Source organism: Lithobates pipiens, unplaced genomic scaffold, assembly GCF_037356315.1.
Source record: "Lithobates pipiens isolate NorthernLeopardFrog02 unplaced genomic scaffold, aLitPip1_a1.2 Scaffold_8, whole genome shotgun sequence".
Taxonomy (NCBI): Eukaryota; Metazoa; Chordata; class Amphibia; order Anura; family Ranidae; genus Lithobates; species Lithobates pipiens.
The window spans coordinates 342,715,942-342,742,958 of NW_027507903.1; the positions used below are offsets into that span (position 1 = coordinate 342,715,942).

General features: G+C 43.8%; 1 protein-coding gene across 3 annotated transcripts in view; it reads left to right on the top strand.

Annotated features, from left to right (window-relative positions):
• Positions 1-4,753: 4,753 nt before the first annotated feature.
• AFF4 (ALF transcription elongation factor 4) overlaps positions 4,754-27,017 on the top strand; it is a 207,645-nt gene continuing 185,381 nt past the window's right edge. For all 3 annotated transcript variants that reach the window (XM_077473202.1, XM_077473203.1, XM_077473204.1), the window contains exon 1: positions 4,754-5,088. The gene's annotated coding sequence lies outside the window, so the exon portion shown is untranslated. The remainder of the gene's footprint in view (positions 5,089-27,017) is intronic.

Genomic DNA, 27,017 nt, shown 5'->3' on the forward strand with positions numbered 1-27,017 from the left:
ATTTTTGATTTCACTTCTCACTACCTATTACAGTTTTGAAGGCCATAAAATGCCAAGATGGCACAAAACCCCCACAAATGACCCCATTTTAGAAAGTAGACACCCCAAGCTATTTGCTGAGAGGCATGTTGAGTCCATGGAATATTTTATATTTTGCCACAAGTTGCGGGAAAATTACAAACTTTATTTATTTATTTATTTTTTTTCACAAAGTTGTCACTAAATGATATATTGCTCACACATGCCATGGGCATATGTGAAATGACACCCCAAAATAAATTCTGCTGCTTCTCCTGAGTACGGGGATACCACATATGTGGGACTTTTTGGGAGCCTAGCCGCGTACGGGGCCCCGAAAACCAAGCACCGCCTTCAGGTTTCTAAGGGCGTTACAGTTTTGAAGGCCATAAAATGCCAAGATGGCACAAACCCCCCCCCCAAATGACCCCATTTTGGAAAGTAGACACCCCTAAATTTAGGGGTACACTAGTGAGACTAGGTAATAAATGGCGGGTGCCCTGAAACTATAAAAAAATAACTAACCAACCAGCGTCACCTGTAACAGTTATATGGTGATCACTGGTGAAAGGGTTAACTAGGGGGCAATCAGGGGGCTTTATGCGGTAGTATATGGGGGTCCCTGGCGCTATAAAAAGTTGCGGCGAACCTAAATACCTACCTGCCTAACTAGCGTCACCTGTGACACTAATACAGCGATCAGAAAAACGATCGCTTATTAGGCTGGGTTCACACTGGAGCGATGCGGGAACGCCACGAATCCGCGGCGGGTTCCCGCATCGCATGCCTCTCGGCGGCAGTTCACACTGCCCTATGCGAACTGCTGGGAGTGTCAGTGAAATGTTAATGACACCCCCAGATCAGTTCGCATATCGCAGTGCGATCTGCAAACTCGGATCGCATGGTGTGAACACCCATGCGATCCGATTCTGCTGCGGACCAAAAAAAGGGTCCCGTGCGAATTTGCGGCGGGTGCGGCGCGAATTCAGTATGGCTGAACTCGAATCGCACAGAGATCGGATGTGATTTGCACTGCAGTGCGGTGCGAATCACCTCCGTTCTCATAAACCACTGCAATGTGAACCCAGCCTTAGTGACACTGGCGACGGGGGGTGATCACGGGGTTAAACCTTTATTGGGGGGGTTAGGGGGGTACCCTAGAGCTAAAGGGGGCTAACCCTAACTGCCCTAACAGTTATTACAGTCACAAATGACACCAATGCAAAAAAAAAAAAAATGCTATTGGTGTCACTGTGACTGGGGGGGCAGGGGTGATTGGGGGGGTGATCGGGGGGTGTGAGTGTGCCTGGCATGTTCTACTGTGAAGTGTCGTGTTGGTGCAACTCACCGATCCTCTCTCCTCGGTGCCGGAACGAAAAATACCGACACGGAGGAGAGATTACATCACTTCCTCTCCTGTGTTTACATTACAGGAGAGGAAGTGATGTCACGCCTCACTTCCATTCGTCAGGAGCGATCGAGAGGGGGTGGCCATGAATGAATGGCCGCCCCCTCATCCCGGATCGCTTCTGAACGAAAACCGACCGCCGCTGGCACCGGAGGGGGAGGGGCCCGATCGGGCCCCCCACCCGCGGGAAGGCAGGGACGTACATGTACGCCCATATGCCTGCCCGTGCCATTCTGTCGACGTACATCGTCGTCCCGCGGTCGGCAAGTGGTTAATTGCTGTTTCAAGCACTACACTAACACACTACACTGACACTCTACACTCAGATTGACAATACGTGAACACACTAACTCGCTAGTAGCAAACTGAGCCCTGCTCTATCTATCTCCACTCCAACAACACACTGCAAATGCTTCCAGTGAAAAGGAACCTTTTATAGTTCGGGGTGGGAGTATGAGCACTGAGCTGTGATTGGACAAAGTAATCATCACTTTGTCCAATCAGGGCTCTGACAGGTCAGATGCAAGGCTTCATCTAATTAGAGCCCTAGAATGCACTGTGAAGCACTCAGCTATTTCAGGTGTTCAACGAATGGGCAAACAGGTGAACATTTGCTCAGACTGAACCATTCACCCACCACTAATTGTCATTACTAGGAGAAACTGGAGTAATGTTGAGTGCTTAAGCAGCCAGTCAGCATGAGTCTTGGTGACATGGCATGCATGATCTAGATCCCTGCCAGTGAGAGGGTTTGTGAGCTTGCCCCCCCCCCCCCCCACCCTACATACATGGGCCAATATCGCAGCACAGGGTATCCCATGTATGTAGGTAGGGGTGTCACAAAAGAGGAGTAGTGCCCTGTACACACGACCGGTTTTCCTGTCGGAATAAACTCTGAAGGTTTTTCCGATGGAATTCTGCTAAAAATGTCTTGCGTACACATGATCACACCAAAGTCTGACTGTCAGGAATGCGGTGACGTACGACGGGACTAGAAAAAATAAGTTCAATAGCCAGTAGCCAATAGCTTCCGTCTCGAACTTGCTTCAGAGCATGAGTCGGTTTTGGTCCGTCTGAACAGCGTACAGACGAGCGGTTCTCCCGATAGAAATTGGTTCCGTTGGAAATATTTAGAACATGTTCTATTTCTAGGTCCGTCAGAATTTTCATCAAAAAAAGTCAGATGAGGCATACACATGATCGGAATATACGATGAAAAGTTACCGCCTGACTTTTTCTGTTGGACATTCCGCTCATGTGTACGTGGCATAGAGAGAGCTCTTGGGAATAGAGAAGCTCGGGAACATGTGAAGAGATTATCTCTATGTGTTAGGGAGAAGTCTCATAATGTCAAGCTGTGCTGGTGAACTATGGTACAGGCTCCACAGTACCCACTCAAAATAGCTGCATCTCTTAGGAGAAGCTAAAGTAAAGTCAAAAAGTGAAACATACACAAACTGTTAACTATGCAAGTAGAGCATACTCACTTGTAAAGTGGACTGCTGCCTTAAAGCGGAGCTCCATCCTATTTTCAATGTTTTGCTCAACCAAAAGCCATGAATGTGTTTTTAACTAAATGGAATTTTTTTTTTTTTTTTTTGTACCTTTTTTTGTAATGTCCTTCTTTGCTTCCTGTCTCTTATCTGCGGATATGGGCGGGTCAACTGCGGCTATTTCGTCATTTCCTTTTCACCTGCAATGACTCCTGGGAGCTCGTGTCATTATTCCCAGGAGTCATTGCCGATGCCTACCGCGAGATCTCGCGGGATTTTGATAGAGCCGTTGTGAGCTGTTGACGGTGTCCTGTCGAATACTATCCCGTCGGATAGTGCCGTGTCGTGTACTGTGCATGCGCAGTACGGATGACAAGCAGTTTGCAAAAATATCCGAAGATAAAAGGCGCTCTGATTACTGCGCATGCGCGAGATCAGGGATACGGGCAGACCATTAGACGCACAGTGTCCCGGAAGAGGATGCCTGTGGGCTTCACATGCCCACAGGCAAAATGACAAACGTCAGCATACACTTTTATAACTTCGTTTTTGTGGTGAAAACGGACTGCAGAATTATTTTTAAAATGATCAAGTGAGTTATATCTTTACATATATTAATCATTGTCATGATGCAAAAAAAAACAACCTTGGAGACAGTGGAACCCCGCTTTAACAATGATTTCACGTGACAGCAGCCTCAGCCTGTAAGTGCATCATTCTGGGAGGTAGTCTATGGATGCCCTCCCAGAACTATAGTACCACACTATAGTCGTACTAAAGTGGTTGTAAATCCTCACACATACCCAGTGAAGTGACTGACCTAGGGTCATACACTGAGATTAAACAAATCCTCCTCAATATGTTGTATATGTTTATCTGCAGCCCTCTCTTCTCTAAGTCCAGACTCTAAAGCTTTCCCGAACCTCGAGAAAGCAATGAGGGGGGAGCTGACGTTAAATTCTCCAGATCTCAGTGGGAAGAACTCTGAGACCTGATTGAATGGAATCACCCCCCACCACCATTTTTACACAGCATTTAGAAACAGGGCTGGGTCTGTTAACCACAGGCTGTGTGCTGGTGAACCCTCCCGTCGGCTTTTTTCTCTTGATAACTTGTCAGAAGTGACTCATACAGATAGCAGAGGAACAAAGCAGCAGGTAGAATTGAGACAAGTACACACTGTAGACTGGGAGGTATGCTTTGTTCATATTTCCGGTCTGAGGTTTACAAGCACTTTACACAACACTTAAATGCAATGCCCACAAATTCCACTAGATGGCACACCAATCTCTTCATATTCATGTTATGAGACTAAAATCGAAACAATATCTTCTCCATGTTATATTTGCTTCACAATTACTCATATACAAGTTAGGCCGTGGAATTGTAAAATTGCTGAAGCTCGCAAGGGAGTTCAACCAATAATATGGCCACCAGACTCCTAGCAGGCGACACGACGTTCCAGTGACCTGACCTTTGACCGGACTGTCAGTCTTCCCGCACAGGCGCGCTGCGAAGATTGCAGTTAGAGCATTTGATGGGTTTGTTTTAGTCTGTAGTACGCATGTGCGAATGTCTGAAGGCGCGCAGGCGCCATGCGGCGATTGCAGTTGAAGTATTTGATTGCTTTTACGTGACTATCTGACGGCTTTTGGGCGCGCGCACGCGCATGGGCAACACAGCGAACGCGTCAAAAAAAAAACTCCTTCCGGAAATTACGTGGTTGGAGTTTTTGACGGGTTGGAGAATTTAACAGAACATGCGGTCTATTGGGCTAGTTCCGTACGCATGCGCCCTCTCGCTCTGACTAACCGGCTCGCGCCTAGGCCCAGAGAAGGCCTGGGAAGCGCCTCCTTGTGGTACGTCACGTGACTGGAGGGGAGCCCCTCCCAACACTAGCTGAGAGACACCGAGACCGGGAGAGAGGAGAAACACCGGGAGAGCTAAGGAGACACGGGCTGTTGTATCTCCGAGAAGGGAGAGACACACGGCGGGCCAATAATGAGGAGACTGGTCGTGGGGAGGACATTGGAAGCGCGGCGGAGGTGCTGAGCGGAGACACACTGGGCTCTAAATCCCCCGTACCGCCCGGTGGGGGAGGGAGAAGACTTGGCTGCTGTGGCAGCGCCCGGGCCGGAGGCCTCTCACAGACAGGAGGTGGAGCTGAAGGTAAAGAGATGGCCTGGACTGTGTCCGTGTGTCTGCGCCATCACACTCAAGTATACAGGGAGTGCTAGCTTCCAGGATCACCTGCCCCTCCTCCATGGCTGTTGCTGACCCGATCACCCCTCAGCAGGGGGTCCCTCTCTTCCTCATCATAATCACCCCCATTAACACATGTGTTGTCACCAGGCAGGGAGGAATGATGATGTGTGATTGGGGGGAGGACAGGCAGACATCCCCGGATTACAGGCAGCTTTGTTTACACTCCACAATCAGCCAGGAGCATATAGAGGGCCTCCAGCGTCTGCCACCAACACTGGGTTACCCCCACGTCAGCCAATCACGTTCATGCTTGCCCTAGAAAATGGGGGATCACACTTTGAATCACTGTGGGGCAATACAAGCAGTTCTCATTTCAGACATCACTTTAATTCCCCCTGAGCTTACACCACAGGATAGGGATACTTAAGGCGATATTAAACCCGAAACCAAAATTGTAATATCCTTAGATGTGATGGCTGCATTCGTTTTCTTTTATAGGCCTTCCTTTAATTTCATGTGGTGATCCAGCCAGTAAGTCTCTGTCTTTCAACGGATGAAGCTGTCCAGGTTTACTGCACTGGAACCCGGGTTTCCTGCACGGTGTTTTGGTGTGAACGGGGGCACTTAAGGTTTTATAGGAATAACTAAAAGCTGATCATTGTAAGCACTCCTGTCAGCAGTAAAGGGTTTGTTGCAACACTAACTGCTACATCCTGTAGCAGTTAGTGTTGTGACAAACCCTTTACCGCTGACAGGAGTGCTTACTATGATCAGCTTTTAGTTATTCCTATAAAACCTTAAGCTCCCTATTCACACCAAAACACCGTGCAGGAAATCCAGGTTCCATGTGCATTTCCAATCCTCAGCAAACGCCAGTGTTAAGTTAACGACGCCCCAAATGCTTGCTTGCACCGGATTGTATGCACTACTTTTGGTGTGGTCCAGTGCAAATCAACCCATTCAAAATGAAAGGCCTCAGACTGCACTGTGTGTAAGGCCCCTTTCACACTGGGGCGGTGGGTGCAGCAGCGGTAAAGCGCCACTATTCTTGGTGGCGATTTAACATCAATTTTGCGGTGCTATTCAGCCGTGAAAGGGCTAAAACCACCCGCAAAGCGCTGCTGCTCTCTGCTCCTTTACCGCTCCAAAGATGCTGCTAGCAGGACTTTTTTAGCATCCTGCCAGCGCACTTCTCCAGTGTGAAAGCCCTCGGCTTTCACAGTGTAGAGACAGGAGCAGCTCTTTCAGGGTGCTTTGCAGACGATATTTTTAGAGCTGTAACACCTGCAGAGCGCCCCAGTGTAAAAGGGGTCTTAAAGTGTGATTCTTGGTGTGAACCAGCCCTTATCCTGAAAAAAGATTCTATGCCCACGTGACATGTCAAATCGCCGCTAATTCATTGTTCGCAATGGCACTGTCTGAATCTGGAGACGCCGTATCGATTCCCAAAAGTAGTTCCTGCACTACTCTTGGCGACTACGAGACAATTTCAATAGACATCTGTGCGGGAACCCGCACAGATGTCTCTGAAATCGCTCCTGAAGTTGGAATCGTGCGAGTTCAGCTGAACTCGCACGATTTCAAACCCGCATCAGTGTGAACCTAGGCTATATCTGCTTATAAAATGTTAGGCCCCTTTCTCACGTATGGATGGACTGATCGATCTGGTACATGTGAGTTTTTAGGCCCCTTTCACACTGGGACGCTTTGCAGGCGATACATCCCTAAAAATAGCGCCTGCAAAGGGTCCTGAAACAGCCGCTGTTGTCTCGCCAGTGTGAAAGCCTGAGCGGTGTGCTTGCAGGACAGTCAAAGTCCTGCAATTCGCATCTTTGGAGCAGTGTTTTTACCGCTCCTAAAGCGGCCATTCCCATAGAAAATATTGGGACAGTGCTGCAAACTTGCAGCGGCGCTTTGCGGGTGTTTTTAACCCTTTTTCGGGTGTTAGCGAGGGTTAAAGCTGCCCAGCTAGTGGACGAATATAGCGCTGCTTTACCACAAGTGCCTGCAATGCCCCAGTGTGAAAGTAGCCTTAAGGTGGAACCCATCAGAACATCCATTGCTCTCTGTGGAGCTGTGGATGTCAATAGACATGTCTGACACCCAACAACATCTGATCCAATCCTATTTGATAAAAACAGTAATTTACACTGTATGGGGATCCGGTGTAAATGGACGGGCAGGCAGTTTCCATCCGACAACCCTAAGGCCCCATTCACACCTGAGCGTTTTGTAGCTTGAAGCTAGAAGCCTGGCGGGGAAAAAATCTATTATTCTCCATGGAGATAGTTCACATCTCCACTCCAAGTCGCCTGAAGCTCAAACAAGTTCTGGAGCCTTTTTTGTCACTTGAATCGGGCAGATTTGGGTGTTTTTCTTTTTTACATTGGTGACCCTTTGCCCGCACTAAATCGAGGTAAAAACGCAGCAAAATCGCGCGATTTTCTGCCTGAAAACGCTATGCTCAAGTGTGAATGGGGCCTTAGAGGACAGAGGGCTGTGTCCGCTCTGCATCAGCAGAATGGACATGGTCCTGTCATCCGCCTGCTCAGCGAGGGATCAGCAGAGAGATTCCCTGCTGAGCAGGAGGATCCGCTGACAGATTCTACCAGTGTTAAAGGGGCCTTAGCTGAATTTGCCTTTAATTTGTTAGTGTATCTAAATCTGATGGTACACCCAACACTCCCCTCCCCCCAGAATGACAATGTTGCTGTCTGCTGTGCCTCCAGTTCTTATTCCTCCAGAGGTGTGCCTTACTAATACAGGTGGTGTGTTACTGGCCAGATCACGGGGGAAAACAGAAGGAAAGCCTAAAAAAAAAAGAAAACTAATGCAGCCACCACATCAAATTTTTTAGTAAGCTGCAATATATTACATTTTTGGTTTTAGGCTTAATATGGCTTTAACATAAATGACAGCTATGTTCAGATGGGGCCAGTGGGGTTTAAAGATTCCTATTTAGCCTTGTGAATTGGGACACTTGATAAGTCGGTTCTACTTTTTACGGCAGCTGTCAGTTTCTCCAGACTTGTGCTTTCATATGATCGCGTTTATTTTTTATTTTTTTTTTTCTTCCTTTTGTCTTTGGGATTCAATATTTTTTTTTTTTTTTTTCAATTATTTTCCTGCAGATGAATCTCACAGGGAGTTATCATTTCCAGCCAGAGCGTTTTGATTTGTTGTCATTCCCCAATGGCAAGGAATCCATCTGTTTGGGTAGTTAAAGCATTAATTGAATAGTACGGGGAATACGCATGGCGATACCTACTTTCCAAACCTGCTAATGTGTAGTTGATGGGATTTCCAGTGCCCGGATAGCCCCATCAGGATATGTAATGTGTGTCCCTCCCCCAGCCCCTATTTATAACGGTCTCAGTGCTGACATGAAATGTGTGTCAAGCTGGAGGGGGGAGGTTAGACAGACACTTTGCTTTTGACCGTGGCCCGGGCAGTCCCTTTGTGGTTATTGGTTGTGAATTCATCGTTTAAACATGGTTTCCTGATTCCAGTAAAGGGGGGGGGGGGGGGGCAGCCTGCGTGGAGACATTTTTAGGTGTGACATCCTCTCTGTTTAAAAAGCTCTTTTTGTTTTTGTTTTTTTTAAGTAGGAACCCTACTGTTGGTGTTGATCTTTTCACAGATTTGTACTGAGCGGGCCTGCAGACCACACCGGTAATGCAGCCTGTCTGCTTCAAATGATTCCTTTGTGATGACAAGTAGCAATATACAGACAGAGGCTTGATAGGAAATACACATCTTTCTAATTTCAGTCTTTCCCCTTTCCACTTCCTTCTTTTTATTATATATATGTATATATATAATTATATTTTAATGATCTGTTTGTTTAGCCTTGTCTGCTGCTTTATGTTTTTGTGCAGTCTTGGAAGAAAATAGCGTCTTTTCAGGGCTCAGCGTGTGCTGTGATGGGCTGAATCTCCAGTAATTGACGTCATGGCTTTGTTCCTAAACTTCAGGCCAGCGAGCATGTCTGTGGCATCATTGATGGGGGATGCTAGGATAGAGACATAGGAGTGCAAAGAGATGATGCTGTTGCTATCATACCTGCTTATTATAGATTTGTGGATAAGTCTTGTAGGTGGATTCAAAAAGTGTCTGTCAGCAATACACGTTGTCCATCAACAGACACATTTATTTCTGTTTATTTTCTAAACTAGGTAATTGATTTCTATTTGGAATATGTTATTTGTAGATCACTGGATTGTTTGCCACACACATATTCATAATACGCTGTTTGAGTTTGATTTTACGTACTGCAGAAATGTTTACATAGACAATTTTTCCTTTCTCACGAAAGTGGGAACATTTCACATAGGCAGCTTTTAAAGTGCTGCTGTTTCTCGGCAACTGGAAGCAAGTCTCAATGATACCTAAACAAAAATGTTTGATTTTAGCAATAACTGGTTGATTCTTGCGGTTGGCCACTGAAAAGCAGCTTCTTGCAGTTGTTGGGGAGTCTTCTGGGTGAACCAATTCATTATACTTCAAAGTTGCTTGTAGGTGATATATGTAATGGTGGACTTTCACCTTCTGTTGTCCAAACTGGACTTTTATAGCTTTTTTTCTTCTCCCAGTGCTGTGGAGTCGCACATCTTGCTGCCGCAGGGGAGATGGTTTCATTCTCTGTCACATAAAGAATAAAACTGGAAGATGGCGATCTCTTGTAACTACTGCACAGATTCGCAATTCTTTAAATGTTACCAGAGTCGTCAAGGATTAAAATTGATGATTATTTAATATTTCATTAACTTCCCAGCTGCTACCGCATATATATTTTTTGAGCTGTCTGGATTGATCCTTTAAATCTTGCTTCCAGAGACTTTTTTTTTTTTTTTTGCACACTTTTTTTTTATTTTTTTTTAATTATTTTAGGCCTGAAGATTGCATAAAACCCCCAAACATTATATATTTTCTGAAAGCAGACGCCCTAGAGAATAAAGTAATGGTCATTGCAATCTGTTATGTTGCACGATATTGCCACAAAGGTAAGTTAAATTGTTAAGCCCCTATCAGTTTAGCTCTATGGAGGAGGTATAGTGCTAGAAATATTTCTCACTCCGGTGTGTGTGATGATATGTAATCTGTGTATCGCAGTCACAAGTTTTCATGCCCCCAATGCATGCGTTCACATGTGGGGGGGGCCTCAAATTTCTTTGGGGGAGGGATTTTATGTTCTTGGGTGTAACTTTAATCGTGTTGACAAGGTCTCTTTAATGAGACATCCAGGGTCATTTTAGACCCTGGGTGTCTCCTCTGTGCTCCACTGAATGTAATGCAGATCACAGTGCATTATGTTCTTTCCCAGGTATGGTGGCCGGGGCAACTGACAGGGAGACCCAGAAGTGATGTCAAACGTTGCTTCCGAATCATCATCATCATCATCATCATCATCATCATCAAGAGGAAGAGAGCGGACATGCAGCCATTCAGCTCCCTCCCACTACCCAATGCCGATCTTCTTCAATGCTGGCCCCATGCCCGCTGATGGGCAAGCGGAGCCCGGGATACATGTCGGTGGGGTTTGAGGGATTGCTTCCATCTGACAGACAGGAGTCTGCTTGTCAGATATACACAAAATCCTTGTGGCTGCAGCCACCCGGAATGTGTGTAAACCCCCCCCCCCCCAGCTGTCAAGTCCATATAAGGTACAGACCTGACAGTAAGAGGGTTAAAGTAGACCTTTCAGTTACTTTACAACTCTGCAAAAGTAAATTCTTGACATTTCCCCATGCACAACAACAATGTGTATGTATGTATGTATGTTTAAAAAACACTTTCTTGGTTTTGGGTAGACTAGAAAAGGGCTAAATTCCCTGACAGTTTTATTTTTTGTGGTTTGTGTGCTATTGGGGAAATTTCCTTTTTAACGTCCTGTTTCAGACATGCAACAAGAAAATAGAGAAAATCTTCCAAAGTAAGGGGGATTCCCCTCTTAGAGTATTGTCCCTGGAACAAGTGTCTCTGTTAGAAGATTTCCCCTTACCTCCTGTTCTGGGGACAGCTCTAAAATTTTGTATTTCCCCTCACTTTGTTTTGGTGGTGATCATCATGGTAAAGTGTTCAATGTGCCCAAATGAGAGACAGACAACACTAAAAAGTTGTTAGAGGGTGTTACCCTTCTTATGCCATTCAAACCAGAAAAAAACGTGTAAAACGCTTTAAATCCACTCAAGTCCTGCTGCAGGCCAGAGGAAGCTTTTTTTTTTTTTGTCACTTTTTTTTTTTTTTACTAGTAGGGCTCATTCACATGGCCATTCATCGCCCAGACCAGCCTATTTCTGTGCCAGGTGTTTACGTACAGCTATTGCTACTCAGGCCATATAAATCAATGACAGGCAGAGAGGCTGTTGTCCTGTAATTACATATAGAGTGATTACCAGCCATTGGGGGCAGATGAGCAGGCCTAGACACAAGCAATCTGCGTACAGAGCTGCCCATCTGTACACACGTTGAAAAGATCAACACAGAGTTCCAGAAAGTAAAGGGAGAGTAATCTACCCTTATTGAATTTGGTCAACATGGAAAGAAAAACAAGTGTTTTTATTCTTTAAAAAAAAAAAAAAAAAGTCTGCAATTATCTAAGGCTGGGTTCACACTGCTGCGATGCGGGAATGCTGCGAATCTGCTGTGGGTTCCTGCATCGCATGCCTCCCGGCAGCAGTTCACACTGCCCTATGCGCCTTATGCGAACTGCTGGGAGCGTCAGTGAAAAGTTAATGACACCCCCAGATCAGTTCGCATATCGCAGTGCGATCTGCAAACTTGGACAGGAATTTGATCGCATGGTGTCAACACCCATGCGATCCGATTTCTGCTGCGGACCAAAAAAAGGGTCCTGTGTGAGTTTGGGCCGGATGCGATGCAAATTCAGCCATACTATCTGTATGGCTGAACTCGCATCGGACAGAGATCGGATGTGATTTGCACTGCAGTGCGAATCACATCCGATCTCATCACCGCAGCAGTGTGAACCCAGCCTTAAAGCAGTTGTAAAACGCTGCAGTAAAAAAACAGAAACTTTCACCCATAAGATAATTGCATAATGTGCTTGTATGCATCGCATTACAAAATACATTAGAGTGGCGTGCTTTTACCGCTCACAGGGCTTCCATCTTTCCCAGGTCCTCCTTCCGGGTTTGCGAACCTCGGCTGTGTGAGTGGCCGGAGCCGCAATGACGTCACTTTTGCGCATGTGTGCGGGAGCCCTTGGTTTTGGCACGGTACACTAAAGGTCCGGCACCGTATGCTGGACCTTCAGTGCTCCTGTATCAAGTGTGAATATCTCCTAAACTGTTAAATTTTTAAAAATGTTTATTTTTTGTCAAAGCTTTATTGAACAAGCTGTCATTTTTTATTATACAGTATTTATATAGGGCCAACAGTTTGTGCAGCGCTTTACAATGTTGTGGGGGGGGGGGGGGCAGTACAATTACGATACCCTTCAGTACAGAAGGGCCAGGAGAACCCTACTCGTGGCGCTTGCAATCTAAAGAGATCTAAATTAGAAGCTGGCTACCATGAACAGTTGCACTAGATTTTGCATACTCCAGTTTTAGTAAAACAACTACTGTGTCAAAAATGCCACTTGCAGGCCTGGTTCACACCTATGCATTTTTCAGTGCGTTTTCAGCTTTGCAGAAAAACACTACTTTTCATTTAACAGGGCTTCCTATGAGTGAAGTTCACATCTGCATTTTTTTGGTAAGGGTCAGACTTTTTTTTTTTTTCTTGCGTTTTTGGTTTTACAGACTTCAATCGAAATTGCAACAGAAACACATCAATAATGCAGTTCTTGAGGTTTTTGTTACGTTTTTTTTTTCTGGTTTCTCTGCAAAACGCACCCAGAGAACTCAACCGCAACCTACATTGGTGTGAACCTAGCCTCTAGGATGTTTTTATTTTTTTTAAAAAAAATTTTCTGCCTCTAAATGCCCCTTTATTTTAGCCTATGTGTCCACACACATGGGGGTTACAGGCAGAAAAAAAATGCAGGGTCAGCGCATTCAGGAGAGGAGCATTCTAGTCAACAAAATGCATGAACGCCAAAATGATTGCCTCTAGACACGCTGAAATGTATTTGGATAAAAAAAAAAAAAAAAAAAAGTAGCCTAAGGCCCTGTTTTACATATCTTGTAGCAGAAAGTTTCCACTCATGATTTTGTTTGCGTGATTCTCATGCAAACTCATTTAGACCCCATATCTCTGAGATTGGTTTGATCAGATGGTTATACAAACCTGTAAGTGTTTGTAAACGACAAATCGAAACCAGAAGTGATGAAATCCTCATCGCTTCCAGTTTCTGCCGTCACACAGTGGGAGAAATTTCATCCGTTTCTCTCGCCGTGACCAAGGAACTGAATGCCGCAGGTTGCATCCTTGCCTGGCTCCCCAATCACTTCTGCCCATTTTGATTACTTTTACCAGCTTTAGAATCGCCAGCTGGAAAAAAAAAAAAAAATCTCGCTCATCGCTGCATTGATGACAGTGATATCACCCTTCCGAACCAGCGATGTACCAGTACTTAGCTGGTTAGCAAGTGGTTAAAGTATTAGGCGACTTGCACACTGACCATACGTGCAGAGAAACTGATGGAAAAATATACACAGATTTCACTTGTAGAGACACCAGTTTACATCCGTTTTCATGTGCGTTCTATACATGTTGCAGATTCCTACGCAGAAAAAAAAATCTACACATGATACCAGTGTTGTGGTGTGAACAGGGCACATAGAGAACAATTGTTTTGTTTGTCCCCTTGGAGAATGCTTGCAGAAAAACTCATGTCTGCACACTGGTGTAAGCAAGACCTTAAAGCGGAGGTCCACCCTAAAGTGGAGCTTCCGCTCATTGGAACCCTTCCCCCCTCCGGCGCCACAATTGGCACCTTTCAGGGGGGAAGGGGGTGCAGGTACCTGTACAGTACAGGTATCTGCACCCACTTCCGGTGTAGATTCTGCAGAATCGACGCCCCTTTCCGAAGGTCCCCGCTGCCTGCTGGGAAACACACGGATCCCAGAGAAAGCGGGGACCATCCTTATTGCGCTGCGCGACTCGCGCATGTGCAGTAGGGAACCGGGAAATTAAGCCGCAAGGCTCCACTTCCTGATTCCCATACCCAAGATGGCGGCGGCAGCACCCGAGAGATCGGCTTCAGGTGCCGACATAGCGGGCGCGCTGGGCGGGTAAGTGTCATTATTTTAAAAGTCAGCAGCTGCAGTATTTGTAGCTGCTGGCTTTAAAAAAATAAAAACGGCGGACTCCCGCTTTAATGTGGTAGCTGCTTTTTGTTTTTAAGCTTCCTTTTTAGCAGGTGATAATAAAGCAACACACTCCTGCCCTGTACACATGTTCCGAAAAGCGTATGAAAAATGCTGCATTCGAATCAATCGTACAGAGCTTTCGAGAGCTGATCAGGACAGTTTATCCAAAATTATTCTATTGGACATGCATGGAATTTTATTTTTATTTTTTTTGTACTATGCCAGATCGTACGATTTTTGTTTTGAAAATAAATTACAACTCATGACATCACTTCCAAATTTTTATTCTGTCGTAGGAGAATTTTTGTCACTTTAGTAAATTCATCAGATTCAAAGTGAGATTAGCATGCAAAAAAAAGGACAGTGATTCGTCTGATAATCTCATGGTATGCATGGGGCATTAGTGTCTTCACTCCACCACAGAAGCAACAGAAATTACTTTTATTTTTTATTTTTTTTTCCCTTGTGGGATCTAACTTTTACATAAATGTTGACTGTTGTCATTGATAAATGGTTTGTCCCAACACTCTGAATGCAACCACCACATCTAAGAATTGTTAAGCTGTGATATATTTAATTTTTGTTTTTGAGATTAACCACTTCAGCCCCAGCGATGTACTGGTACGTCGTGGTGGTTTTGCTCGTTATATACTGGGATAATGTCTGCAGCTACAGGCATCCCAGTATTTTTTTTTTCTTTGCTTTCAGCCAGCGATGAACTTTTTATGTATTTTTTTTTTTTTTTTTTTTTTTTTTTCTGAAAGTGATCCTGTCGGCTAATTTGCTGCTGGATTACTTTTACAGGTGGTGGAAAGGTGTTCCCTCCATTCCATAGAGATCGAGGACCAAAACGTCCCTGATCATCTCTATAGTTTAAGAATCCAGAAGTGATGAGTATTTAGTCACTTCCAGGTTTGGGAGCGCATTGAGTCAAACCGATCTTGGTTTGATCTGATGCTTTTAAGGGCAGAGGAAAGATCTGAGGTCTAATAGGTCCCAGATCACTTGGTAAAGAGAGATCTGCCCGTACTATCATAAGGGATGTTGTTCATCCCTTGTGATGGCAATAAAGGTGATTATTATACATGGCCTTTTTTTTTAAATAAAAGAATAAAGAAAAATTGTTAAATGCCCTGGTGCTCACATGCAAAGGCAAACACATGTTGGCCCTACACATACATGTAAACTGCAATCGCACCACACATGAGATATCACTGGGAACATCAGTTTAGGACAGGGGTTGACAAATTTTGCTTGGAATCTAGGAGCCAGCTTAAAAAGTTAGGAGCCAGGTCCGTGACGACGATCCGGACCTGTCCCTGGCCTGACATGGAGACGAGTGAGGGGAAGATAGCAGCGCCGTCGCCGCCCCCCCGTCTCCAAGTCATTGCCCATAGCTCTTAGAGGGACATTTTTTTCAAATGACAATTTTTTTTTCAATTGCATTTTAGTGTAAATATGAGATCCGAGGTCTCTCTGACCCCAGATCTCATATTTAAGAGGACCTGTCATGCTTTTTCTATTACAAGGGATTTTTACATTCCTTGTAATAAGAATAAAAGTGACACAACATTTTTTTTAAAAGAACAGTGGAAAAAAAAAAAGTTAAAATAAAGCAGAAAAAATAATAATTTTTAAACGCGCCCTGTCCTGCCCGCATATAAAAATCGGTGTTCGAACCACACATAGGAGGTAGCGCCGTGATCGGTAGAGCGAGAGCAATAATTCTACCCCAGACCTCCTCTGTAACTCAAAACGTGCAACCTGTAGAATTTTTTTAAACGTCGCCTATGGAGATTTTAAAGGGTAAAAGTTTGTCGCCATTCCATGAGCGGGTGCAATTTTGAAGCGTGACATGTTGGGTATCCATTTACTCGGCGTAACATTATCTTTCACAATATAAAAAATAATTGGGCTAACTTTACTGTTTTATTTTTTTATTAACTAAATTATTTTTCCCAACAAAAGTGCGCTTGTAAGTCCGCTGCACAAATACGGTGTGACAGACAGTATTGCAACAACCACCATTTTATTCTCTAGGGTGTTAGAATAAAAAATATATATAATGTTTAGGGGGTTCTAAATAAAGGGAAGAAGAGGCAGGTAATATAATACAGGCAGAGGAATCTTCATTAACATTGCTGGTTTGTCATACCAACGGCGACCACAAGAGGGCGCCAGATTCCATAAGGAATCATAGGACCGCAGAAGGCCTCAAAGCCGCGGCCTAAATTTTCGGCCGCCGGCGGAACGGCCCGACGCGATCACGCTGGGGGGGTCCACAGACACAGGATACCCCCAGCTGTGCTGCCCCAGGCGTGAGGTCGCTATTTCTAGTCGCCAATGCGACCTGGCGACCGGGTTTTGTCGAGCCCTGGTTTAGGAGCAACAATTCTAGCACCAGACCTCCTGTGTTAAACCTAAACAGGTAACTTGTAAAGGCTTTTGAAGAGTTGCTTATAGATAATTTAATGTACTGTAGTTTGTTGCGTTCCACAGGCATGCACAATTTTAAAGCTTAACATTTTGGTATCTATTTACTTGGACTAAAATCATCCTTTTATATTTTACCAAAATTGGTTATTCTATTGTGTTTGTGTGCACTAAAATTCATGAAAGTGTATTTTTTTTTTCTCCAAAATTTGCTTTTGAAAAACCACTGTGTGACAGAAAAAAAAAAATTACAACACCCACCATTTTATTCTCTAGTTAAAAAAGATTTTAAGTAATTGTCTAGCAAAAATTTTTTTGTTACTTACATATTTGTGAGAAGTGTCAGAATAGGTGTGTGATTGCCATTATAGATTCAATATATGTATAAAGAACATGCCTCTATATTTACCTTTTAAAAAATTATCTGAGTACCTTGTTTAGCCCACGTTCAGACTGATGTCTTTTCTGTTCTCGGTGAAAGTTCTGAGGGAGGAGTTTCTATTCTGCTGATGTATGAATCTGTGTCTGTACAGCACTGATTGGTACAGTGCCAGTTACATGACATAAAAAAATAAAAAAAATAAAATTCAGAATAGAAAAAAAAAGTAAAAGCACAAAATGTTTTAATACTTCCCGCCTATATGACGTCCTGGACTTTGAGTGGGGAAATCCTGAATAATGCCTGCAGCCGGCGATTCCCTGCACCGTAAGAACAGTTCAGCTGCTTGATTGTTTGTTTGTTTTTTACAGGCGGTGGGAGGGGGCGCCTCCACCCTCCGGTGTTTCTACCAGCTCGCCCATGCGATCTCCGATCCCGAAAAGGAATACGCCGGTGGCGGAAGTTCACCATAGAGAATACCGGGGACCAGATGGTCTTCGGCAGTCTCTATGATCTTCGGAGGCCGGGTCGCTACTTTATGATGTCACAGCCTGGCAGTTGTAACTACTGCCGTGTACTTGGATGGAAAGGCTTAAGCCTTGTACACTTGATCGGCTTTTTCGGCAGGGAATTGTGTGATGACAGACTGTTGGTCTAAAATCCGACCATTAGTACGCTCCTTCAGACAATTGTTGTCCAACTTTCCGCCAACAAATGTTGGATGGCAGGCTAGTAAGGCTTCGACGGACAACGGTCTGTTGTCAGATTTCCCTATCTGTAACAAGTTGCTGGCACACGGCCTTCGGACAAAAGTCTGATGCTTTGTTGGCCAACAGACTGATCATGTATACAAGGCTTTAGATCGTGTGGGTTTGTTGGGGGTTTTTTTTTTTTATCTCGGTCCTTCCTGCCTAGAGGAGAGATGTGGGGACTTAAACCCCAGATCTCTCCATGAAGAGGCCTTGTAATAAGCATAAAAGTGAGCAAAAAAAGTCCCTTTTTTTTTTTATTTTTTTGGGGAAAGAATAAAAATAAGCAATAAAAAAGTAGTAATTTTAAAGCATCCCCATGTGCTCGCACGCAGAAGCAAACACATGCATACATCGTGCCCACATGTGTAAACCGCATTCAAACCACACGTGAGGTATCGCAGCCAACGTTAGAGTGAGAGCAACAATTCTAGCCCGAGACCTCTTCTGTAACCTGTAAAAATAACAAATTTTAAAACTTTGCCTATGGAGATTTTTAAGTACCTTAATTCGTCTTTGTTCCATGAGCGTGTGCAGTTTGAAAGCGTGACTTGGGGACAGGTACTGACATGGCAACTAAGGCAAACCAGCAGTGACACACACGCACGTCCCAGAAGGTGGGGGGGGGGGGGTCAATGCAGATGCAGGAAATGACGTACCTAGCTGCGGCGGGGTTAGAATGGAAGTACAGCTGTACACTAGAAAAGGTACATAACAAATATAAAAAGGTGGGAGGGGTCGTTTTTGGTGGTCTTTTATTTAAGATGTTTTTGGGTGGAACTCTGCTTTAATCAACAAATGTCAGAAAAATGCCTTGTCTCCTGTAATTTCACCTTATCAAAATGCAGGGTTGGTTGCTGCTTATGACCACCTTAACCACTTTCCACCTGCCATATAGCAGAATGACGGCTGGAAAGTGGTTTAGTTAGCCTGCTTGAAGTCACATGACGTCCAGTCAGGGCAAGTTGCAATCGCGTGGCCATCGTCGGTGTGGTGTGTCAGTCTGACATGCTGTATCACCGCTCTTGGTAAAGAGCCTCTGACATATGCTCCTTACCGTGTGATCGACTGTGTCCAATCGCAGCATAGACAGGAAGAGTCGTATATCGACTTTTTCTCCACTCACAGATTCGAGTAGAGGAGAGCAAATCGGCTGCTCTCCTGACAGGGGACCTGCGCTGATTATCAGTGCAGCCCCCCTCACCCCCACCTATGACCACCATGGGTTTCCAATCAGTGCTTCCTCATCAGTGCTGCCTGCCATTTTATGATCAAATACCAGCAAAAGAAAGCTCTATTTGTGGGAACAAAATTATAAAAATCTTGTTTTGGATACAGTGTTGCAGGACAGCGCTGAAAATTGGCCTGGGCAGGAAGGGAGAAAAGTGCCCTGTATTGAAGTGTTTAAAATGCTGCCTGGCTGTTCTGCTCACCTGCTGGCTTTAGTACTTGGAGTTGCCAACTCGGAACAAGTATGCAAATTAGAGAAATGAGAACTCTTCAACACCAGAAGAATTGACCTTTTAACTGACAATTACGCAGTTGTGCAACCTTGTACCCAAACAAAATTGTCCACCCCCCCCCCCCCCCACCCCACAAATAGAGCTTTATTTTGGTGACATTCGATCACCTCCTGTGGTGTTTTTTTTTTTTTGCGCTATTACCCAAAAAAGCATCACTTTTGGAAAAAAACACTATTTTATACTTTACTATAATTTCCTAAATAAAAAAACAAAAAAGCAACAAATGTCTTCAGTCTAGGCAGATATGTATTCTTCTACGTATTTTTGGTTAAAAAGAAATCGCAATAACTGTTATTTGCGCAAAAGTTATAGTGTCTACAAAATTATTATACAGGTTTTATATAGAACCAACAGTTTGCTCAGCGCTTTACAACATGAGGGCAGACATTACAGTTAAATTAGAATTTGGTACAAGAGAAATCGGAGGGCCCTGCTCGTTAGAGCTTACAATCTAAAAAGGTTGCTCAGTCGGCTGTAGACTAAACGTTCAAGGAGTTTGGAGGCAAAAGAGAGTAAAGAGATGGGTCTTAAGTTAAGATTGGTGGGGTCTGAAGCCTTTTTTGGTATGGGAGTGACTAGTGCATGTTTTAGAGGGTTGGGGAAGATGCCAGTAGAGAGTGAGAGGTTGAAGATATGAGTTAAGGAGTGTAGGATTGAGTCAGATGGTGACCGTAGTGTTTGAGAAGGAACAGGGTCCAGGGAGCAGGAGGTTAGGTGGGCATTAGAAAAAAGTTTAGTGACTTCCTCTATAGTAGCTGGGTCAAAAGAGGAAAGTATTGATTGTGCAGGAGGACAGGGAGTGTAAGGTGAGGGAGATGTCTGTAGAGCGGAGATCTCGAGACGAATCTTCTCCATCTTATTTTTGAAATGATACGCAATCTCCTAGGCGGTGAGTAAGTTAGTGGGTGGGGGTAATGGAGGCCGAAGTAGAGTGGCAAAGGTAGAAAAGAGTTGACGGGGACTGCGTGAGAGGGTGTTAATGAGAGTAATAAAGTAGGTCTGTTTGGCAGTGTGCAGGCAGGAATGGTATTTTTGGAGGACAGATTTATATTTGCTGAAGTCTTGCTGTGACTTAGTTTTATGCCACAGATGCTCAAGAGCACGGCTACATTTTTTGAGGCTTCTGGTATTGTCTGTCTGCCGGGGTTTTAGCGGCCTGGGCCTGATTCTGTGCGTAGTGAGGGGGGCGAAGGTATCCAGGGTGGATGACAGTGAACTGTTGTAGACAGAAGTAGCCAAGTTGGTTGCAGGACAAGGATGAGATTTTGTTGTAGAGAGAATCTGTAGCAGAGAAAAGAAAAGGGTTAAGATGGCGAAGGTTTCTACGGGTAATAGTTTGGTAGTTGGAAGGCAAGGAGGAGGCAGACAAGGAGAGATTGAAACTAACAAGGTGGTGATCAGACAGAGCCAAAGGAATATTGGAGAGGGTGTGCAGAGTGCATAGGTAGAAGATGAGGTCAAGGCAGTTGCCAACAGAGTGAGTGGAAGCACTTGTCCATTGTTTTAGATCAGCAGCTTAGAAGTAGCAGGAGTGTTAAGATTAACAGGGATGTTGAAGTCACCAAGAATGAGTGTTGTAATTTTCAGAGGAGAGAAAGTAGGGTAGCCAGGCGGAGAAGTAGTCAAGGAAGTTTGATACCGGTCCAGGGGGCCGATAGATCACAGCAATTCTCAATGAAACTGGAGAAAACAAGTGAATACAGTGAGCATGGAAATGGGATAGTTTATGGCATTTTTCCTTTTTTTTTATTTTTTTTATTTTTTTATTGTGACTGCGACATTGCGGCGGACAGATCGGACACTTTTTTTTTTTTTGGGACCATTGACATTTAAACGATTTGGAGCTAAAAATAGCCACTGATTACTGTATAAATGTCACTGGCAGGGAATGGGTTAACACTAGGGGAGCGATCAAGGGGTTAACTGTTTTCCCTAGGAGTGTTCTAACTGGGGGATGGGACTGACTAGGGGAGGAGACTAATTGGTGTTCTTAGTAGGCGCACATGATCTGTCTTCTCTCTCCTGACAGAACTGGGATTTGTGTTTTTTACTCAGTTATGAGCGATCACAGATGCCTGGTGGTCATCGTGCGTGGGCGTCTGCAAAATTGCTTTAAAGAGCTGATGTACAGCTATGACGGTTCGCGCAGAGGAGCCATCCTGCCGCAGTATAAAGCAATACTTTTTTCTTTTCATTTTTGGAGTGAAGAGGAATTGGAACACCTGTTTTGATTGCTGTCTGTGTCCCTGTTAAGGCCCATACACACGATCAGACTTTTTGACAACAAACATGCAAATTAGCTGTTTTGGAGCAACAGCCGACTGTGTGTACGCTCCATCGGACAAACTTTTTTGGTTTTCATCGGACTTTTGTTGGCTGTGCGAACGGACAAACTTTCTGGCAACAAAAGTCCGATAGAGCAAAGTCTGATCGTGTGTACAGAAAACCATAGGACTTTTGTACAAAGTGCAAACAGGCATGCTCAGAACCAATGCAAAAGATCAGACAACAATACAGAAGTTGACCAAAGGTGGCGGTAAAGAGCAGAAAAACCACGTGGTTTGGTGAAAGTTGGCTGAAAAAGTCCTGCCGTGTGTATGCAATACAAGTTCAGGGCCGACGCCCTTTGTACAAAAATCCAAGGGAAAGTTTGTACAAAGTCCTATCGTGTGTATGAGGCTTTAGGGAGATTCACCCTCTGGATTTGTCTTGTTTACCATTATTATTTAAAGTGAAATTAAGATTAGACAATCCAAAATTTTGGGTTGTCCCTAGAAAAGTAATAGGGGGGGAATGTTCTTATGGGGACGCTAGCTGTGGTGACCTGTGCTCCCCAAGAATTCTCTTTATTTACAGGGATTCCCTTCTTGTTTTCCTGTGGAACAAGAAGTAAAGGTAAACCTCCCCAATTGAACACAGATTGTATAATAAATGACAGGGGGTTATAAATCCCCGCCCCATCCAAAAAAATTAAATAGGTTTGCCTATAGTTCTATTTTTAATTGTAAACTTGTTTGGCATTAGCAGGACCCCTAAGTAACGAGCAGTTTCATGTAAGCTGTGGCAGCTTTAATGTTTAGCTTTTTGGTGTGTGTTTTATAGGCTGAAAAGGTTGTAAATCTGTAGGTACGTATGTAGCAGTGGCAGATAATATGGAAAGAATGTTAATGGATACAAGAAATGTGCATGATTGTGTATATTTGTACTGCTATGTTAAAGGGAAGCTGTACTGCTTTTGGGTCACGTTTTTTTATTTTTGAACTGTGTATTTGTAGCTTTATAAAGTCATGGCAAAAAATATTGACACCCCTGCATTTTTCACATAAAATGCACCCCTTAGCCCAGAATATTGTTGCAAATGTTTAGGCATTCTCATGTTTTGTTTGTATTGGTATGTCACAAACTGGAGAACCTAAAAGCCAAATCTGACGCATTCCACGCAAAAGTGGACTGGAAAAAGCTGTCGCCCTCAATATGTGGTAGCACACTTCTTGGACAAAATAGCAGAAATCAATGGCTTCCTGTAACAATCAGTGAGTTTCTTGCACCTCTCTGGAATTGGACCACTCTTCTTTCACCAACTGCTCCGGGTCTCTGATTGATTGGAAGGGTCCTTTTCCCAACTGCAGTTTTGAGATCTCTTCACAGGCGCTCTATGGCATGGCCTCTCAACCTCAGTCCTCACGTACCCCTAGCAGGCCATGTTTTCAGGTTTTCCTTTACTTGGCACAGCTGCTTTAAATGAATATCAATGACATGGTATTGATAAGAGCTATTTTGTTTAAGACCCCTTTCACACTGAGATGATTCGCTGGCAGGATGTTAAAAACGCCTGCAAGCAGCATCTTTGGAGTAACTCCTAAACAGACCCCGCTCATTGAAATGAATGGGCAGCGCTGCTTTTCAGGTTGTATTAACCCTTTTTTGGCCACTAGCGGCTGAAAACCTCTGCAAAAACGGTAAAACATTGCTTTACCATCAACGCCAGCCGGCTCCAGTGTGAAAGCAGGCTAAGGGAAGTTCCCAAAACGTGGTCTGTTGGGGGTGCTTTAGGACTGAAGTTGAGAAGCACTGCTCTATGGGATTTAGATCTGGACTCATTGCTGGCCTGTTCAGTACTCTCCAGTGCTTTGTCTTAAACCTTTTCTGGGTGCTTTAGGTCAGTGTCCCGCTAAGACCCATGACCTCTGATTAGCCACTCTTTTTTTTTTTTTTTTTTTTTTTTTGTGTCCTACCAATTCAAACAAAAGAAATAAAACATGAGAATGCCTAAACATTAAATTATCTGACGGAATTGCAGGAGTGCCAGTATTTTTGCCCATGACTGTATGTATTTATGTCTCTCTCATATATATTTGTTTTAAAAAAAAAATGTTGTGTAATTCCAGAACAGATTTTATTTTTACTTTTTGGGTAGCGTATGAAAAAGTTTAAAGCAGTGTTAAACCTAAATATAATATAATATGTTTGTATCGCTTCTCATCAATTCTTAGATCTTGTGCTTGCATTAATGTTTTTTTTAAGCTTTTTACCTGGTGATCCAACCAGTAAGTCTGTTGTTTTTCAACAGAAACACTCTTTTAGTTAGAGGGTGGAGACAAACCATTACCACAGATGGGTGCTTAAACTGATCAGCATTTATTTACATAAAACCAAAAGGAACAAAAACTGTAACTGAATATAAAGTATTGGCTCGGGTTTGTTAGTGTATATAAATCTGTTAGTACATCTAAGACACTGCTTCTGCCATTCTAACAAGGCTGCTTGAAAAAGGTTCCCTCAGTGCTGCTTCACCCATAGTGGGGCACTCCATTACAGGAGGTGTGTTTACTGGCCAGTTCACTAGGTGAAAACTGGGGGGGGGGAGAAGCCTAAAAAAGAAAACTGATTGGTAAACTGCAATATATTAAATTTTTGGGTTTCATACCGCTTTAATATACAGTGGAAAAAAATTAATTATTTAATCCCATGCAGATTTTGTAAGTTTTCCCACTTGCAAAGAATGGTCTATAATTTCTATCATGGGTGTATTTTAAATGATAGAGACAGAATATCAACCACAAATCCAGACTAACACATGATATAAATGTTACATATTGAGTTGCAGTTCAGTGAGTAAAATAAGTATTTGATCCCCCAACCAAAACATGACTTGGCACTAGGTAGAGAAACCCTTGTTGGCCCGCAGAGAGTAAAGACGTTTCTTGTAGTTGTTCACCAGGTTTGCACACATCTCGGGAGGGATTTTTGGTCCACTTCTTATTTATTTATTTTTTTTATTATTTTTTTTACACAGATCTTCTCTAAATCTTTAAGGTTTATTGGCTGTCACTTGACAACTCGAAGTTTCAGTTCCCTCCATAAATTGTCTATAGGATTAAAGTGGCTGTAAACCTGATTCATATGTCCCATAGCTGTCTCCTGCTCCATTCTTCTGTTATCAGCATGATAACTTCTGACATTTTTTCCATCAACTAAGATGCAACCAGCTGGAGTTGTTGGGGAGGATGCTATAAATAGATTAGCAGAGTGCTGAACTATTCAATGAAGAGATCTGAAAGTCCCTACCTATGAGGAGGGGGGGGGGGTGCCTTTTCTCCAATCGGCTGTCTTGGCTGTAAGCCCCAGGCTTCACTGCAGTGCTGAACAGGAAGAGAAAACTTCCTAACAGGATCTGAATTTTCTAAAGAAAATATATACAGCAGAAAGACTTGTAAAACTTATGTAGGGAGATGTTTCATTCCTGTATATCATCTGAAGCTGTTCACTTAACTGAGTATTTGTGAGGGTTTACATCCACTTTAAGGTCTGGAGACTGGCTAGGCCACTCCATGACCTTAAAGTGCTTCTTCGTGAACCACTCTTTTGTTGCTTTGGTGGTATGTTTTGGGTCTTTGTCATGCTGGAAGACCCATCCAGTGTTCTGGCTGAGGGAAGAAACGGCCCCATAGCATAATGTTTCCACCTCCGTCCTTGACTGTAGGGATGGTGTTCTTGGAGTCATAGTCCACATTTTTCTTCAAAAAGTTAAGTTAATGCCAAAGAGCTTGATTTTGGTCTCCTTTGACCACAGCACTTTCTCCCAATCCCTATCTGAATCATTTAGATGTTCATTGGCAAACTTCAGACTGGCCTGTATATGTGCCTTCTTGAGGAGGGGGACCTTGCTGGTGCTGCAGGATTTCAATCGATGGCAGCATACTGTGTTACCATTTTAGTTTTTTTTTTTTTTTTTTTTTTTGGTAGCTGTGGTCCTAACTGCCTTGAGAGCATTCACAAGTCTTCCCGTGTAGTTCTGGGCTGATTCCTCACTTTTTGTCATGATTATCCTTACTTACCTCAATTTGTGAAATCTTGCATGGAGCTCCAGACTGAGGGTGATTTCTCCTCTCCTTCTCACCAAGCTTCTTGCTGATAGTCTTGTACCCCATTTCAGCCTTCTGCAGGTCTACAATCTTGTCACTGACTTCCTTTGACAGCTCTTTTGTCTTGCCAATGATGCTATGTTTAGAAAGAAATTCTGTGGACTGGTGTCTTTTATACATGTAATGAGTTGTCGTTAGGAACACCTTATTGGGCTTCATGTATAGAGGATGTTTGAAAGCCTCTTCTGAATGCTGGAACTTGACAGCTAGTTACCGACAGTTAAAAACGCCAGTTTTGCCACTTTTACATGCTGTGTTTATGAGCATTTGCTTTTAGAAGTGTTATTTTTACAGATAACTGATTTTACAGATCAGTAGACCCGCCCCCCCCCCCCCCCCCTTAGGCTCGGTTCACACAGGGGCGACTTGTCCAGGCGACTTCGCCGCCTGACAAGTCGCCCCCGTTCTGTACTACGGAACCGTTCTAATAGGAGCGACTCGAGTCGCTCCGACTTAGAAAAAAGGTTCCTGTACTACTTTTGCGGCGACCTCGGGCGACTTGCATTGACTTCTATACAGAAGTCGTTTTGCAAGTCGCCGCTGAGGTCACGGCAGGTCGCGGCGCGACTAGTCGTGCCGCGTACGGTGTGAACCGAGCCTTACAGTGCAAGAATAAACAGTGGCTCCTGCTCGTGCCTTCTCTAGGGTTCTGGGAAGTCCTGTTTTTTTTTTTTTTTTTTTTTTTTTTTTTTAACATTACAAATGGTCAGAAATGATTCCACATTGAAAACGCCTATAAATGAAAATGCGAGTTACCACGTTTACACAGCGTTTTCAAATGCCCCTGAACTACCGTCCTGAATATAAATGTTGGCTTAAAAAAATCATTCTAACCTCAACTGCTTCTAAATTACTATAAACGTCTGAGTGTACATATGCTGATAATATAAGTTCAGGGGCTGCTGGAAAAAATGCCCAAATGCTCCTTATTGTTGGTTGTAAGGGGATCAAATACTTATAAATTGAGGTGCGGTGAGTAAAATACATTTGTATCATGTTTTTTTTTTCTGAATTTTTGGTTAATGTTCTGTTTATCTTTTAAAATACACCTATGATTAAAAAAATTATAGACCCTTCAAAATTTGCAGGGGATCAAATAGTAATTT